This window comes from Colobus angolensis, unplaced genomic scaffold (genome assembly GCF_000951035.1).
Source record: "Colobus angolensis palliatus isolate OR3802 unplaced genomic scaffold, Cang.pa_1.0 Scaffold739, whole genome shotgun sequence".
Taxonomy (NCBI): domain Eukaryota; kingdom Metazoa; phylum Chordata; class Mammalia; order Primates; family Cercopithecidae; genus Colobus; species Colobus angolensis.
This window is the reverse complement of record NW_012121143.1, coordinates 97,992-113,974: the sequence shown is the minus strand read 5'-3', so window position 1 is coordinate 113,974 and position 15,983 is coordinate 97,992. Positions and strand designations below refer to the sequence as shown.

The 15,983-nt window shown below is 41.4% G+C and overlaps 1 protein-coding gene across 1 annotated transcript in view; it reads left to right on the top strand.

Annotated features, from left to right (window-relative positions):
- Positions 1-15,983, top strand: part of LOC105501663 (ribose-5-phosphate isomerase-like) — a 64,397-nt gene that overhangs the window by 12,740 nt on the left and 35,674 nt on the right. The gene's annotated exons all lie outside the window — the stretch shown is intronic.

Below are 15,983 nucleotides of genomic sequence, written 5' to 3'. Positions count from 1 at the left end.
GAGGATCTCCCTTGAGCCCAGGGAGGTCCAGGCTGCAGTGAGGCGTGATTGTGCCAGTGCACTCCAGCCTTGGCGACAGAGTGAGACCCTGTCTCAAGAAGAAAAAAAAGAATCAGGCTAAAAGGAATTAAGCAATGTGTTAGTAATACAAGTACATCATAAATTAGTAGGAGCTGATGGAGGAAAGCAGTGGAGCCAGTTAAATATAGGGAGAGATAAGGAAAGAGCAGGTTTTGGGAAGTAGAAGGGAAGACAGTTGCTCAGATGGAGCCAACTCTTATCCCTCATCTGGCCATTGCAGGGAGGAGTATGTGTATAATCTCGCGTTGGATTTGTCAAGGTGATACTATGCACTGGGGTAGGAGGTGAGATTTATGAGTGACTGATGCTTCTGGGACTTTATGGACTTAGGCTTGGACAGCTGGGTTTCTTAGGAAACCCTCCCAATCCTAGAGGCACAGAATGCTGACAGCCTGCAGCCAGCTTTGGTGAAGGGAGAGAGGTTAAGGTTCCTTCTAAACCAGACTGGCCTCAGCTTAACGGTAGGGAGCAAGGCAGAGATTCCAGGTAGACAGGTTAGGGAGTTGGATAGTGCATACTGTTGGAGCTTCCTTGATGTTAAATCTCTCGGAGACCTTAAACAAGATGAATGGCCACCCAGGGGACTGAAGGCAATACCTTAAGTGTTTTATATTGCTTTTTTTTTTTAATTCTGCTGTCTTGAGGAGACACTTTTAAAGCCTCAGTGGCTTGTGGTGGATTTTTTTAGTCTTTTGGAAAGCTAATTATCTAATTTTTCCAACTGACTTGATCATCAAGTACTTTTATTTCTTAGTTAATAAATTACATTGGTGTTTATTTTTAAAGTTATATATGCACGTGCATGGAAGAAACAAATAATTCAAGTCTTTTTATTTAAAAGAGATAAAAGCACACTCCCCTCACCTTCCCTGAGATGACCACTACCTAGAAAGCACACTCTTCTCACCTCCCCACCCCTCACCTCCACTATTTCTTGCTCTTTACATGGACATACTTTTAGCTCTTTTAGGTGATTGGATATTTGCTCCAGTATTTTGAAACTACATGCTTTTCTTGATCTTTTTAAATTTGTCTCAACTAGGTTGACCCAAAAGGTTCAAATAACAGCTACTATGGATTTAAGTCAAAGTTAATTTTATTCTGAGCCAAGTTTGAGGACTATAGACCAGGGACACAGACTCAGAGCAAACTGGGAGCATGTCTCTTTCTGCTGTAATTCAGTAGGTCAGAATTAGAGGAAAGAGTATGTTGGATAAAACAGACAGTAGAAGACCACCCTTACATACATTCTGTGGCCATAGTTCAAACTGATGAGCTAACATAATTTTGGCTGGAGTTTTATTCTTTTGGTAACATTTTTGCAGTATTTATAGTATTTGTAACATAGGAATATTAGAAAGACATTTTCCTGTCTTCTGAGCCCTCCAAACTGTTCCAACCTCTGCCTGTTACCCAGTTGCAAAGTCACTTCCATATTTTCAGGTATCTTCTCAGCAGCACCCCACTCTGCTGGTACCAATTTATTAGTCCATTTTCACAATGCTGATAAATACATACATGAGACTGGGCAATTTACGAAAGAAAGAGGTTCAATTGGACTTTTCCTGTGACTGAGGAAGCCTCACAATCATGGTGGAAGGCAGGGAGGGGCAAGTCCCATTCTACATGGATGGCAGCAGGTAGAGAGAGAATGAGGAAGATCCAAGAGCAGAAACCCCTGATAAAACCATCAGATCTCATGAGACTTACTACCACGAGAGCAGTATGGAGGAAACAGCCCTCATGATTTAATTATCTCCCACCAGGTCCCTCCCACAACACATGGGAATTATGGGGGTGTAATTTGAGATGAGATTTGGGTGGGGACACAGAGCCAAACCATGTCACCTGTATACCATATATTATTTTGAGCAGGGTATAGAAATTAAGAGTCATCTCTCTCACCACTCCTGTTCAACATAGTATTGGAAGCTCTGGCCAGGGCTATCAGGCAAGAGAAAGAAAGGGTATTCACATAGGAAGAGAGGAAGTCAAACTGTCTCTGTTTGTAGATGACATGATTCTGTACCTAGAAAACCCCATCATCTCAGCCAAAAAGCTCCTTAAGCTGATGAGCAACTTTAGCAAAGTCTCAGGATACAAAATCAGTGTGCAAAAATCATAAGTATTCCTGTACACCAACAATAGACAAATAGCCAAATCATGAATGAACTCTCATTCACAGTTGCTATGAAGAGAATAAAATACCTAGGAATACAGCTAACAAGGGAAGTGAAGACCTCTTCAAGGAGGACTACAAACCACTGCTCAAGGAAATGAGGGGACACAAGTGGGAAAACGTTGCATGCTCATGGATAGGAAGAATCAGTATCATGAAAATGGCCATACTGCCCAAACTAATTTATAAATTCAATGCTATTTCCCATTAAACTACCATTGACATTCTTCACAAAATTAGAAAAAACTACTCTAAAATTCATATGGAACCAAAAAAGAACCTGTATAGCCAAGACAATTCTAACCAAAAAGAACAAAGCTGGAGGCATCATGCTACTGGACTTCAAACTATAGTAATCAAATCAATAACCGAAACAGCATGGTACTGGTACAACAGACACAGAGACTAATGGAACAGAATAGAGATCTCAGAAATAAGACTGCACGTCTACAACCATCTGATCTTTGTCAAACCTGACAAAAGCAATGGGGAACAAATTCCCTATTTCATAAATGGTGCCAGGAGAACTGGCTAACCATATGCAGAAATTGAAACTGTACCTTTTCCTTACACCTTATATGAAAATTAACTCAAGATGAATTAAAGACTTAAATATAAAACCCTAGAAAATGAAAAACACTATAAAAACCCTAGAAGAAAATACCATTCAGGACATAGGCACTGGCAAACATGTCATGACAACAACATCAAAAGCAATTGCAACAAAAGCCAATATTGACAAATGGGATCTAATTAAACTAAAGAGCTTCTGCGCAGCAAAAGAAACTATCATCAGAGTGAACAGACAGCCTACAGAATGGGAGAAGATTTTTGCAATCTATTCATCTGACAAAGTTCTAATATCTAGAATCTACAAGGAACTTAAACAAATTTATAAGAAAAAAACTGAACAATCCCATTAAAAAATGGGCAAAGGACATGAACAGACACTTCTCAAAAGAAGACATTTATGTGGCCAGCAAACATGAAAAAAAGCTCAACATCACTAATCATTAGAGACATGCAAATCAAAAGCACAGTGAGATACCATCTCATGCTAGTCAGAATGGCGATTATTAATAAGTCAAGAAATGACAGATGCTGATGAGGCGGTGGAGGCGGGAATGCTTTTATGTTGTTGGTGGGAATGTAAATTAGTTCAACCATTGTGGAAGATGGTGTGGCGATTCCTCAGAGACCTAGAGCCAGAAATATCATTTGAATCAGCAATCCCATTACTGAGTATATACCCAAAAGAATATAAATCATTCTGTTCTAAAGATACATGCACATGTATGTTCATTGCAGCACTATTCATAATATCAAAGACATAGAATCAACCCAAATGCCGCTAATGATATACTGGATAAAGAAAATATGGTACATATACACCATAGAATACTATGTAGCCATAAAAAGGAACGAGATCATGTCCTCTGCAGGGACATGGGTAGAGCTGGAAGCCAGTATCCTCAGCAAACTAACATAGGAACAGAAAACCAAACACCACATGTTCTCACTTGTAAGTTGGAGCTGAACAGTGAGAACACATGGACGCAGGGAGGGGAACAACACATACTGGGGCCTGTGTGGGGAGTGCAGCAGGAGGGAGAGCATCAGGATAAATAGCGAATGCATGCAGGGCTTAATACCTAGGTTATGGATTGATAGATGCAGCAGACCACCATGGCGCACATTTACCTATGGAAAAAACCTGCACATCCTGCACATGTATCCTGGAACTTTAAATTAAATTTAAAAATAGGCCAGACGCGGTGGCTCAAGCCTGCAATCCCAGCACTTTTGGGAGGTCGAGACGGGCGGATCACGAGGTCAGGAGTTCGAGACCATCCTGGCTAACACGGTGAAACCCCGTCTCTACTAAAAAATACAAAAAACTAGCCGGGTGAGGTGGCGGGCGCCTGTAGTCCCAGCTGCTCGGGAGGCTGAGGCAGGAGAATGGCATGAACCCGGGAGGCAGAGCTTGCAGTGAGCTGAGATCCGGCCACTGCACTCCAGCCTGGGTGACAGAGCGAGACTCCATCTCAAAAATAAATAAATAAATTCAAAAATAAAGAAATTAAGGGTCATATTTATATGATTTCAGGATTCCAAACATTTTGGGGACAGCACAAACTTCCTGAATTTGTTTACAGTGTAGAACTGAAACTGGACTCTTAAGTACTATTATTTAATATGGCCTATCAGCTCCCCATTGGGAAAATATGAGTATTATTTAAAAAAAATCTCTATTCCTACTAACACTATGTTATACGTCTATTATCCATGCAGGGTGCTAGTGCTGTAAGAGTACGGTGAATTAAGCTACATACCCTTGGTAGTAATTTTCCAGGAAGAAGAGTGTTCATAATGTTTGTGCATAAATGTATACCTTGTGTTTCTGCATCCAAAATGGTAGGGTACATTTTAGAGGCCACTTCAGTTTCCATTTGGATTAGCATGGTCAGTAAACCTTGTTGAGTTTGGACGCATGCTATTTTCCATCACTGGGTTTTGGCATGGCCCCTTGTTAGTTGAGCAGTTGATTTACCTACTTAACAATAGTGTCATTATCTTTTTGTGTAGCTTCCCAACCCATACCTTCCTTCTGAAAGAATATTTCTTTTAATCTATTTAGACTGGTAAGTATTGACTTTTCTTGTGATTTTTTTCTGTTGTTGTTGTTGTTAAATACATTTTTAGCTTGTCCTAATATCTCAAGTCCTGCCTTTATTGCACGTAAGGTTCTTTTTGCCTTAGTTGGCTAGTGCTGTTTTATCTACTAAACATGTTGTTGCCATTGAGCATTTATAATGGAAATGCAACGTGAGTACCAGTTACAAACCCAATAATGTTGGGTGCTCCAAGTTAAAGTGAGAGGAGCAGTAGTTACCCCTAGATACAGTTTAGTTTGAGTATACTGTAAGGCTTCTCACATTCTCCCTGCTAACATTCCCAAGTATCCTCTGGTGGTACTCTTGTCCACCAAGTAGCTCTCACTATTTGATTTCCAGCTTCATTAGAATGTTGTATAGACCAGTCACAAAAACAAGGTCCCTGACTCCTAGGACTAGAGATACTATGGCAAGGCACATAAACTGCAGCTAAATGTCTTCCATCATATCCAGGAGTTTGTATAGTAAGTGATCATCTGTATTCACAGTAACATAGTGATCTATTTGTAAAGTGTTAAAAATTGCCAGACCAGCCATGGAATTGGGAAGAACTTCCTGGATATCTTTCCCTAAATGGGGGCCTCTTGATAGTTTATTACGCCTGAAAACTGGTGCCATGGGCCATGGGAACATTGGACTGATTCTAAGAAATTGATGTCAGGTTTCCAGTGTCTTCTTGATACTGAAAAAATGTTTGTCCTACTTTCACATCAGTTAAACAATTTCCCAGTAAGAGGAATGGGGATCAAAGAAATGAGGGGGTGTTAGTAGAAATTCAGTCATCATGCAGGAAAATACAAAAACAAAAGGTATATGCAGAAGAAATTCATTGTGAGTTCAGGCCTGGCCTGGTAATTTGGGCAATGTTGTCTAGTCAGGTCTTGTCTGCTTCCCATCCTCAGAGGTGTCAGGAATCTTAGAGATCTTTAATTGGAGATCTCCAGTGGACTTATAAGTTCATTTAGTTGTTGGAGCTTTCTTTAAATGAGAAATGTGGATCCAGGAGTCAGCCTTCAAGTTTTGCTGCACAGCAATTAGTTAACAATACCTGATAGAGTCCTTTCCAGTGAGGTTCAAGTGAGTCTTTTAGTTGATGTCATTTCCATAAAAAAAGGTCGTTTGGCTAGACATGATGGTATGTAAGGTCTTTGTCTTCCAGGAGTACACTGTAAAAAGAATCTTTTATTAATTTCTTTTGGAGAAGGAAGTTTAGTTAAACCTTGACAATAACTGAGTATAGCACCTTTCAATAAAGTTGGTTCATATAAATTATTATCCTGTTTCATAGGTTGACTTGTAATTATCTCGTAATTGATGTTATCCAAGAGAAGTTGCTCTTGGGTTAAGCAAAATCAATGGAAGAGCCTTTGGCCCAGTATGGAAAGCTTTTGTTAATTTTGCCAGCTGGATGTTTATTATTCCATTTATTTGTTCCACCAATCTAGAAGACTAAGGATGGTATACACAATGAAAATGTTGGAAAATGGGCCAGATTTTACAAACTGAGTGGACTCTCTTTCTAGTAAAATGAGTTCTTCTATCGCTATGTAATTTGGAAGGAATTCCCCAAGAGGGAATTCTCTGCTTCAACGATATTTTCCTCCTGTGTGTGCCATGACTTCTGCAAGGAAATGGTTCAACTCAGTGAGAGAACATACAAATCATGACCAGGACCTATTTATAATCCTGGGCTGGAGGTAATTGGATAAAATCCACTTGCCAGATATCAAAAGGTCTGGTGGGCAAAGGAAAATGCCCTTGATATCCATGAAGAGGCTGTCCTGGATTATGTTTAGGACAAACTGCACATTTAGCATAAGACTTATGAGTGATTGTGCGTGACTGTTTCCAGTAATACTGTTTTTTCTTAGGCAATCATTTTCTGAGGTCGCTAGTGAGTAAGCTGACAGAAATGTTGTAATACAGGAAATTGAAATAAATTCCAAAGACAAAACAAGTCTGTTGTTGAGTCCATACTATAATTTGCAAGTGGGGGAAAGGTGTGTCTCCTTTGTTGGCCATATGTGCTTTTCCTTCTCTGAACCCTTTTCTTGAGCCACTTGGAGTTCCTTTTCAGTGGAGCTCATTAAAAAAAAAAAAAATAACCACCTGTATAGTTTCATCTGATATTAGTGTTAGAGCAGCCTTTGGCTGCTGCATCAACAAAATACTTTTTCTCGGAAGGGCTGAATTTGGAGTGTCCAAGAATCTTAATAATAGCTTTTTTTTTTTTTTCTGGGAATTCCTTAGTAGGGGGCTCTAAGTTCTGCCTCGTCCTGGGAGTCTAAACTACTGAAGGGTCTCCCTTTGGGTCAGGATTTTCTCTGAAAGGTGCTATCAAAACTTCTGTGGATGGAGGAGGGAATAAGGAACATCTGATCTGGGCAAAGTAGTTCTTTTTTTTTTTTGAGACAGGGTTTTGCTCTGTCACCCAGGCTGGAATATAGTGGCATGATCATAGCTCACTGCAGTCTCGGCCTCCTGGGCTCAAGCAATCTTCCTGCCTCAGCCTCCTGAGTGACTGGGACTACAGGCACATGCCACCATGCCCAGCTTTTAAAAAATTTTTTGTAGAGACGATGTCTCACTATGTTGTACAGGCTGGTCTCGAGCTCCTGGGCTCAAGTGATCCACCCACCTCAGCCTCCCAAAGGGCTGAGACTGCAGGTGTGAGCCACTGTGCCCGGCCAAGGCAGCTCTGAAAGCAAAGAATAAGAGGGCTGAAGGAGCAGGTGGAGGGGAGGAGGTGAGACAGTGGGAACGTGAGACAATTTTCTCAGGCAAGGAATAGTTTCCAAGATCTTGCGGTTCACCTCCTATGTGGAAGCAATTTTATCATTACTTCTTTTAGAAGCATTTAAAAACCATTGTAGGCCGGACGCGGTGGCTCAAGCCTGTAATCCCAGCACTTTGGGAGGCCGAGACGGGCGGATCACGAGGTCAGGAGATCGAGACCATCCTGGCTAACACGGTGAAACCCCGTCTCTACTAAAAATATAAAAAAAAACTAGCTGGGCGAGGTGGCGGGCGCCTATAGTCCCAGCTACTCGGGAGGCTGAGGCAGGAGAATGGCGTAAAACCCAGGAGGCGGAGCTTGCAGTGAGCTGAGATCCGGCCACTGCACTCCAGCCTGGGCGACAGAGCAAAACTCTGTCTCAAAAAATAAAAAAATAAAAAATAAAAACCATTGTAGTAACTATTCCATTCTTTGTGGTTAATTTTTAAGCACAACTTTCCAGTTGTGCACATAAATAATTCAATTTTGGGGTCTTGAATGAGCCCCATTTTGGCCAAGTTAAGCTAATTTAATTTTCAGTGATGTTGGTTCAATGAGTCAAAAAATTTATAAGATGAGGTGCCATAATTTTTAGTCACAAGCCTAGCTGGTATCTTGGAACATGGTAACTCTCCTTCAGTAGCTTCAACTTCAGATGTCCTGTTTTAAATGTCTCTCCTCCCTTCTCTCTTGTCTGCACCAGATTAGGAATGTGTTCAGGGTCAAAAATGTGTTACTTATTAGCTTCACTCCTCAGGCTCTTACCCCTGTGTTGGTCTGCTCTCTTAATGTGTTTCAGGAGAAACTCGCCTGCTGTGGCAGTGAGGTGCCCTGAGCGCTAGGTGACCAGCCTATTATGAGAGTTCCCTGGAAGGGCTATTACAACTTAAGTGTTTTTCTGTTGATTGTGAAGCCCTTTGGAACCACTGCATGTCATGAGGAATCTCCTCTGACCCTTCCACGGGATTGTTTATCACCTAAAAATACCTGAGATTCGGGCTGGTGGGTGCAAGTATCCTTTATATTCGGAGCAATTTTATCTCTATTGCTCTTATATAGAATGTAAAGGATTGGTGCAGACAAAGGAGCTTTTGAAAAGAAAAACACTCAGCTAGTCAAAGAAACCACCGCAAGGTGGTCAAGCAATAGCTTGGTTTGATACGTTTTAGGGAAACATAAGACATCAATCAGTACGTGTAACATGTGCTTTGGTTCAGTCTGGAAAGGTGGGGCAACTTGGAGCTCGAGGGCAGAGTTGGGGTTTCCAGGTCATAGCTGCATTCAAAGATTTTCTGACTGGCAATTGGTTGAAATAATTATTATCTAAAGATCTGGAATCAATAGAAGGGAATGTTTGGGTGAAGATAATGGGTTATGGAGACCAAGATTCTTTCTTACGCAGATGAAGCTTTTAGGTAGCAGGTGTCAGAATAGATTGTAAATGTTTCGTATCAGACTTAAAAAGTGCCAGACTCTTAATTAATTCTCCCCTGCGTCAAGGAAAAGACCTGGAAAGGGAAGGGAATTCTTTACAGAATGTAGATTTTTTCCCCCTACAGGAGACAGCTTTACTGGGCTATTTCAAAATATGTCAAAGAAATACATTTTAGGGTAAAATACAGTTTCTTTCAGGACCTGCTGTCATGTGATTCTATACTAGAATCAGATTGGAATTTGGTGTCTTATTGCTACAAATTGTTTGTTTTGTTCATCTTAAGATCTGTTTTAGCTGGGAGTGGTGAGGTGTGAGGATTGTTTGAGCTCAGTTTGAGACCAACCTGGGCAACATAGTGAGACCCTATTTCTAAAAAAAGATTAAGAATAAAAATCTGTTTTAATGTTAATGGTTGTCAGTTGTGCCTGAATTCCAAAGGGAAGATGGTATAATGAGGCATATCTGACTCCCCTTTCCCATCATGACCTGAACTTGATTTTCAGGTTTTCTTTGGAACTCCCCTGACTGAGAGTAAGGGTCCATCAAGTCTGTTGGGAGGCATAGAATTTTGTTTTTGGTTTACAATGTATATAGGGTAAAAAGTTACCCAGTGTGCAGGTGTCTCAGGATCTGGAGAGAAATGATTGATTCTCTCCTGCATTTATGCTTCATCTGATAGGCAAGAAGGTTACAGTCAGCGAATGTTAGTGAAATGTTTGACAAATTCCAGCCTTGCAAGTGAGAGTTCACCTTTAATTTATAGGCCTGGTTTCTTTTACCTGTGTGTTCAACCTGCAGCCATCTTGAGCTGCTTTTAAAATTCTTTCAGATTTTCTTTTTCTGACAACTTTAGGTAATTGTAATTCTGAATGGATAAATGGAAGATGAACATTTGCTTATTCTTTACCTTGCTCTCACAGTTCATCCTCCCTCTCCTCTCCTAACTGTCCCAGTACAGTTACATTTTAGTTAGATTTTACTTGTTTTTTTACAGAATTGTAACTGCAGGAACCACACAGTGTTTTATGTATGATTACTTTTCCTTGCCTGCCCAATATTTTGTTTTCCCCAAAGTGGTGAAACCTGTTTTATCCAGCACAGTGGGCATCGCACTCCATCAATTTCATCTGCTTTGTGAAGGCTTTCTGTGTCGTCCAGGATGGTCAACTGCAAGCTGCTCTACTTGGCTGCACTCTTGGGGTCTCCCATCACAGTCAGATTTCCTTCTCTTTTGTCTTGTTTTGGATTGCCCTTGCTGCTGCTGCTGCTACTGCTGCTGCTTTTTTTTTTTTTTTTTTTTTTTTGAGACGGAGTCTCACTCTGTCGTCAGGCTGAAGTGCAGTGGTGCAATTTCGGCTCACTGCAACCTCCACCTCCCGGGTTTCAAGTGATTCTCTGCCTCTGCCTCCCAAGTAGCTGGGACTACAAGTGCCCACCACCACGCCCAGCTAATATTTTATTATTAGTAGAGATGGGGTTTCACCATGTTGGCCAGGATAGTCTCCATTTCCTGACCTCATGATCCACCCGCCTCGGCCTCCCAAAGTGCTGGGATTACAGGCGTGAGCCACCGTGCCCAGCCCTTCTTTCTTCTTTCTTCTTCTTCCTTCTTCTTCCTCCTTCTTCCTTCTTCTTCCTCCTTCTCCCTCCTTCTCCCTTCTTCTTTCTTCTTTGTTCTTTCTTTTTTTTTAAGATGGTGTCTTGCTCTTGTCACTCAGGCTGGAGTGCAATGGCGTGATCTCAGCTCACTGCAACCTCCGCCTCCCGGGTTCAAGCGATAGCCTTAGCCTGCCTTAGCCTCCTGAGTAGCTGAGAGTACAGGTGCCCGCCACAATGCCCAGCTGATTTTTTTGTATTTTTAGTAGAGATGAGGTTTCACTATGTTGGCCATGACATTTTGGATGTCTGAATATATATATATATATATATTTTTTTTTTTTTTCAAGCTACGAGTAGGACTTTTTTTTTTTTTTTTTTCCGAGACAGTGTCTTCTCACTGTCACCCATGCTGGAGTGCAGTGGTGCAATCTCGGTTCACTGCAGCCTTGACCCCTTGGCCTCTAGCCATCCTCCCACCTCAGCCTCTTGAGTAGCTGGAATACAAATGTGTGCCTCCACACCTGGCTAAGAAAATATCTTTGTGCGACTTTTCCTCAGTCAATCATTTGACTCTGTAGAACACTATGTTAAATACTTTCTTAGGAATTTTGTAGGCATTTCTCTGTTGTCTTCTGGTTTTTAATTTACTGTTGAGGAGGTAGATACACTTCTGCTTTGTGATCCTTTGTGTGAAATCTGTTTTTAATTCTCAGAGAACTCACGCAACCTTTTGTTACCACGTTTTTCTCCAGCATTCTGAAAACACCATGATGTGTGTCTTGGTGTGGATCTATTTTCGTCCAGTGTGCTAGGCACTTGCTGGGACAGCTCATCATCTCTGCAGTTTTGGGAATATTTTCCCTATTATTTATTTCATTTTTCTTCCCTCTGTTTTTTTCTGGTTCATCTTTCTGGGACCTTCTTGTGACTTTGGTGTTTATGGACAGTCTTATTTTGTCCCTTTGCTTCACTTTTAGCTTTGTCTTTTTCTGACACTTTTACTGAGCTTTCTTTGTTCTCATGTGTTCAGTTTTTAACTGCTTTTTTGTGTTTTCTGAAAATTTTTCTTAGTAGGATCTTGTTTTTGTTTTATGGTTCTTTTTTTTTTTCTTCAATTTCTTCTTTGAGGATGTTAATGATTTTTGTTTAAGGGACTTCTTCTTGTGCAAGTTTCCTCAGTTGTTTTTTCCAGTTCATGGGAGGTACACTTCACAGTAAAATTCACTCCTTTTAAATATAATTTTTAGTTTTGACAAGCACAGTCATTCATGTAACAACCAACACAATGAAAATATTGTTGGATTGTTTGGTCTTTTGTTCCCTATCTGCTCATTTCTTGTTTTGGTTTTGGTTTTTTTGGTTTTTTTGTTTTATTTTTTTTTAGACGGAGTCTCATTCTGATGTCCAGGATGGGGTGCAGTGGTGCGATCTGGGCTCACTGCAACCTCCACCTCCTGGATTCTAGTGATTCTCTTGTGTCAGCCTCCAAGTAGATGGGAATACAGGCACCTGCCACCATACCTGGCTAATTTTTTTGTATTTTTAGTAGAGACAGGATTTCACCATGTTGGCCAGGCTGGTCCCAAACTCCTGGCCTCAACTGATCTGCCCGCCTTGGCCTCCCAAAGTGCTGGGATTACAGGTGTGAGCCACTGTACCTGGCCCCTGTCTGCTCCTTTGAAGAGTGCTGGGCTACCTGATTGTCAGCCAGCTCTCAGGATGAGGATTGTCTGTCAGGTCATTACCTTGGGGAACTCCTGATGTCAGATCATTTGTCTTTCCTCTGGCTGATCAGATGTCCTAGAGAAGGCTGCCCCATTTCTTTCTGGGAGGGGTATGCATGGCTACCCATGGCCTGGGAGTCAAGTAGGTAAAGAGGACTAGAGGATGTCTATCAGTATTCTGGAAGTAAACTTGCTTTTAATTCTCTTGTTTTCAATATAATACCTGTGATAGATGAGAGAAAGTGCCTACAACATTTTGCAGCATCTCCTGAACCTAGGCATGAACATGTGACGTGTTTGTCAGCCACCAAGTTCTGGGATAGCTGCTGTGCAGCAGTAGCTCACCGATAGGGTACCCTCGTCCTCAAAGGTGCTTGACCACCCAGTCCTAAGACCAACATTTGACCTTCTCTAGAGAATCAGCATGCTGTTTTGGGAGTACAGAGGGAGGACTAGAGGTATAACAAGTTTTAAATTAGCCTTTCAACCAGTCTTCTCTTTTTTTTACTCCTACTGTAACCACAATAGGTTCATCACTTAATGCACACAGCAAATCAATACACAGAGACACTGGGTTGTAGCAGAGAAAGATTTAACCATAGGGCCACCAATCAAGGAGACAAGAGGAATCCTCAAATCCATCTCCCTGAGTAGTTGGGGGCTGGGGATTTTAAGGGTTTTGGAATAGGTTGAAGGGTGGAGATGATTGGAAAGAGTGCAGGTTGAAGTCAAGGAACAGGAGATGAAGAAACAGTATTCTCATGCTGATTTTGTTCCTCTTAGTGGGGAAAGAGGAGCCTCAAACTGGTTGATGTCAACTATTCAGCTGGAATTCAGGATCTGAAAAAATCATAAGCAGTTCTTAAAAGCCTTATGATTCTAATTAATGTCAGAGATCCCATCTATAAGAACACTGGGGGATGCAATTAATTCTTAAAAGCCCATGACTCTAATGTCAGAAATTCTATCTATAGGAACAGTGAAGATACAAGTGATCAGTATGTAGAGCTACATGACTTTTGGTTACAAGGAAGTGGGCCAAAGTGCAGCCTGATTAATGCTTAATTATAACTGTATTTCTGTTCAGAATTCATGTTAACTCTGTGAGATTGGCTTCACATCCTGAAGTTGAAAATATCACTGCTTCCTGAAACTTTTGGGAGGTTCTGTGGTATTTTAGTTACTTCTTAGCTTTCTTTATACTGGCCTAGGTTTTTTGTTTCTTATTCATGCATTTACCATTGTCCATCAGTGTTCCAGTTTTTAAAATTTGTTGCTGTTTTCTCCTCTTTGGTGAGGTTTATGCCTTTAAGAAAAAAATCCTTTATTGTAGTTTCAGAGAGGTTTTGAGAAGAAGCTGTGAAAGAAAAATAAATCTCAGGCCCCCAGATCACTAAGCCAAGGGAAAAGTCAGGCTGGGAACTATGTCAGGCAAACCTGCCTCCCGTTTTCTTTCTAAATAAGATAGCTACAAAATTAAAAAGGTACATACCGCCCTCAAAATTTGCCTACATGGAGATTCCTTGTGGATGAAAGACAGAACTCAAAGTCATCCCTCTGAGACTCACCTGAGACAAATCCATATCTGATTGCTTCCTCTACCCTATTGTTTATGTAAAAATGCAGATATTGAGCTAGACTAAACTGTGTATTCAGTGGATAGCAGCTGGAGAACTCAAAAGAATGCAGTCTTTTGTCTGTTATCTACTTGTGACCCGGAAGACCCCTTCACCACCTCAAGTTGTCCTGCCTTATCAGACTGAACCTAGGTACATCTGATACATATTGATTGATGTCTCATGTCTCCCTAAAATGTATAAAAGCAAGCTGTACCCTGACCACCTTGAGGCACATGTCAGGACCTCCTGAATTTCTGTCACAGGCACATCCTTAACCTTGGCAAAATAAACTTTCTAAATTGATTGCAACCTGTCTCAGATACCTTTTGGTTTACAGAGCTGAGCTAAATGCAGGTGTTCAAACTGCCATCTTTACCTGGAAGTTTGATCCTGTGTTTTTAAGACAGCACTCCTCACCTAACTATGTTTTATGGTGACAATTGATAACGGTGTATCCAGACTGGAAAGTGCTGGCTCATTCCAGTTAATTGGGTGGAGGAGTCATTGAGAATTCACAGGGCCTTTTAAAATTCACTTGTTCAGGTTACTTTTTGTCTCTCTCAAACATAAACTTATTTTTGTGTTAAGTTTAGCCAGATACAGTCTCCGGAAGTGGTTGAAAGGAAGTCAGAATGTTTTGTGGGGGCCAAGAGAAAACTTCCCCTTTGCCCTCTGAAGATTCACTGAAAATTACTGACAAAAGGCATACAAATGTGTTTGATCATTGTTTTAATGTGGCACAAGTGCCTTCAGCATGAAGATCCAAAGATCAGAGGAAACTCTTCATTTTCATGCTTAGGTTCATCAAAGTATGGACAGCTATGTAGAGATACGATTGGACAAAACGGATATGATTTAGGCCGGGCGCGGTGGCTCAAGCCTGTAATCCCAGCACTTTGGGAGGCCGAGACGGGCGGATCACGAGGTCAGGAGATCGAGACCATCCTGGCTAACACGGTGAAACCCCGTCTCTACTAAAAATACAAAAAAACTAGCCGGGCGAGGTGGCAGGGCGCCTGTAGTCCCAGCTACTTGGGAGGCTGAGGCAGGAGAATGGCGTAAACCCGGAAGGCGGAGCTTGCAGTGAGCTGAGATCTGGCCACTGCACTCCAGGCCAGGCGACAGAGTGAGACTCCGCCTCAAAAAAAAAAAAAAAAAAGGAGGATACGATTTAATGCTAGTAGATACCAGCTGAGTTGAGAAACCCAGCAAGACCCTCGATTTAGATCCTTCCCGATCTCTGCAGCACTCCTTCCTTCTTGGTATGGGGCAGGACTGTCTTGGAATGGGGGTCTTATGACCTACAGTCATACAAAAATAGGTGAGATAATTTCTTTATGTCCAGTTTTGGCATAGAAAGATGAGGGAGGGAGGAGGTTAGAGTAATATTGTTAAATTTTGTGAACCCCCAAAATGTGAGATAAGTCTCAGATAATTTATAAAGTTTATATTGCCAAAGTTTAGGACATATGCCTGTGACACACTTCCGGAGGTCCTGATGACATGTGCCCAAGGTGGTCAGAGCACAGTTTGGTTTTATACATTTTAGGGAGACATGAGCCATCAGTCAACATATGCAAGATGAACATTGGTTTGATCTGGAAAGGCGGGACAACTCGAAGCAAAGGCGGGAAGACTTGAAGCAGGGAGGGAGCTTCCAGGTCATAGGTAGGTAAGAGACAAATGGTTGCATTCTTTTGAGTTTCTGATTAGCCTTTCCAAAAGAGGCAATCACATATGCATTTATCTCAGTGAGCAGAAGGGTGACTGAATAGAATGAGAGGCAGGTTTGCCCTAAGCAGTTCCCAGCTTCAGTGACTTTGGGGCCCCAGATTTATTTTCCTTTCACATTTCCCCACTTTCTTTTTTTTTTTTTTTTTTTGAGACGGAGCCTT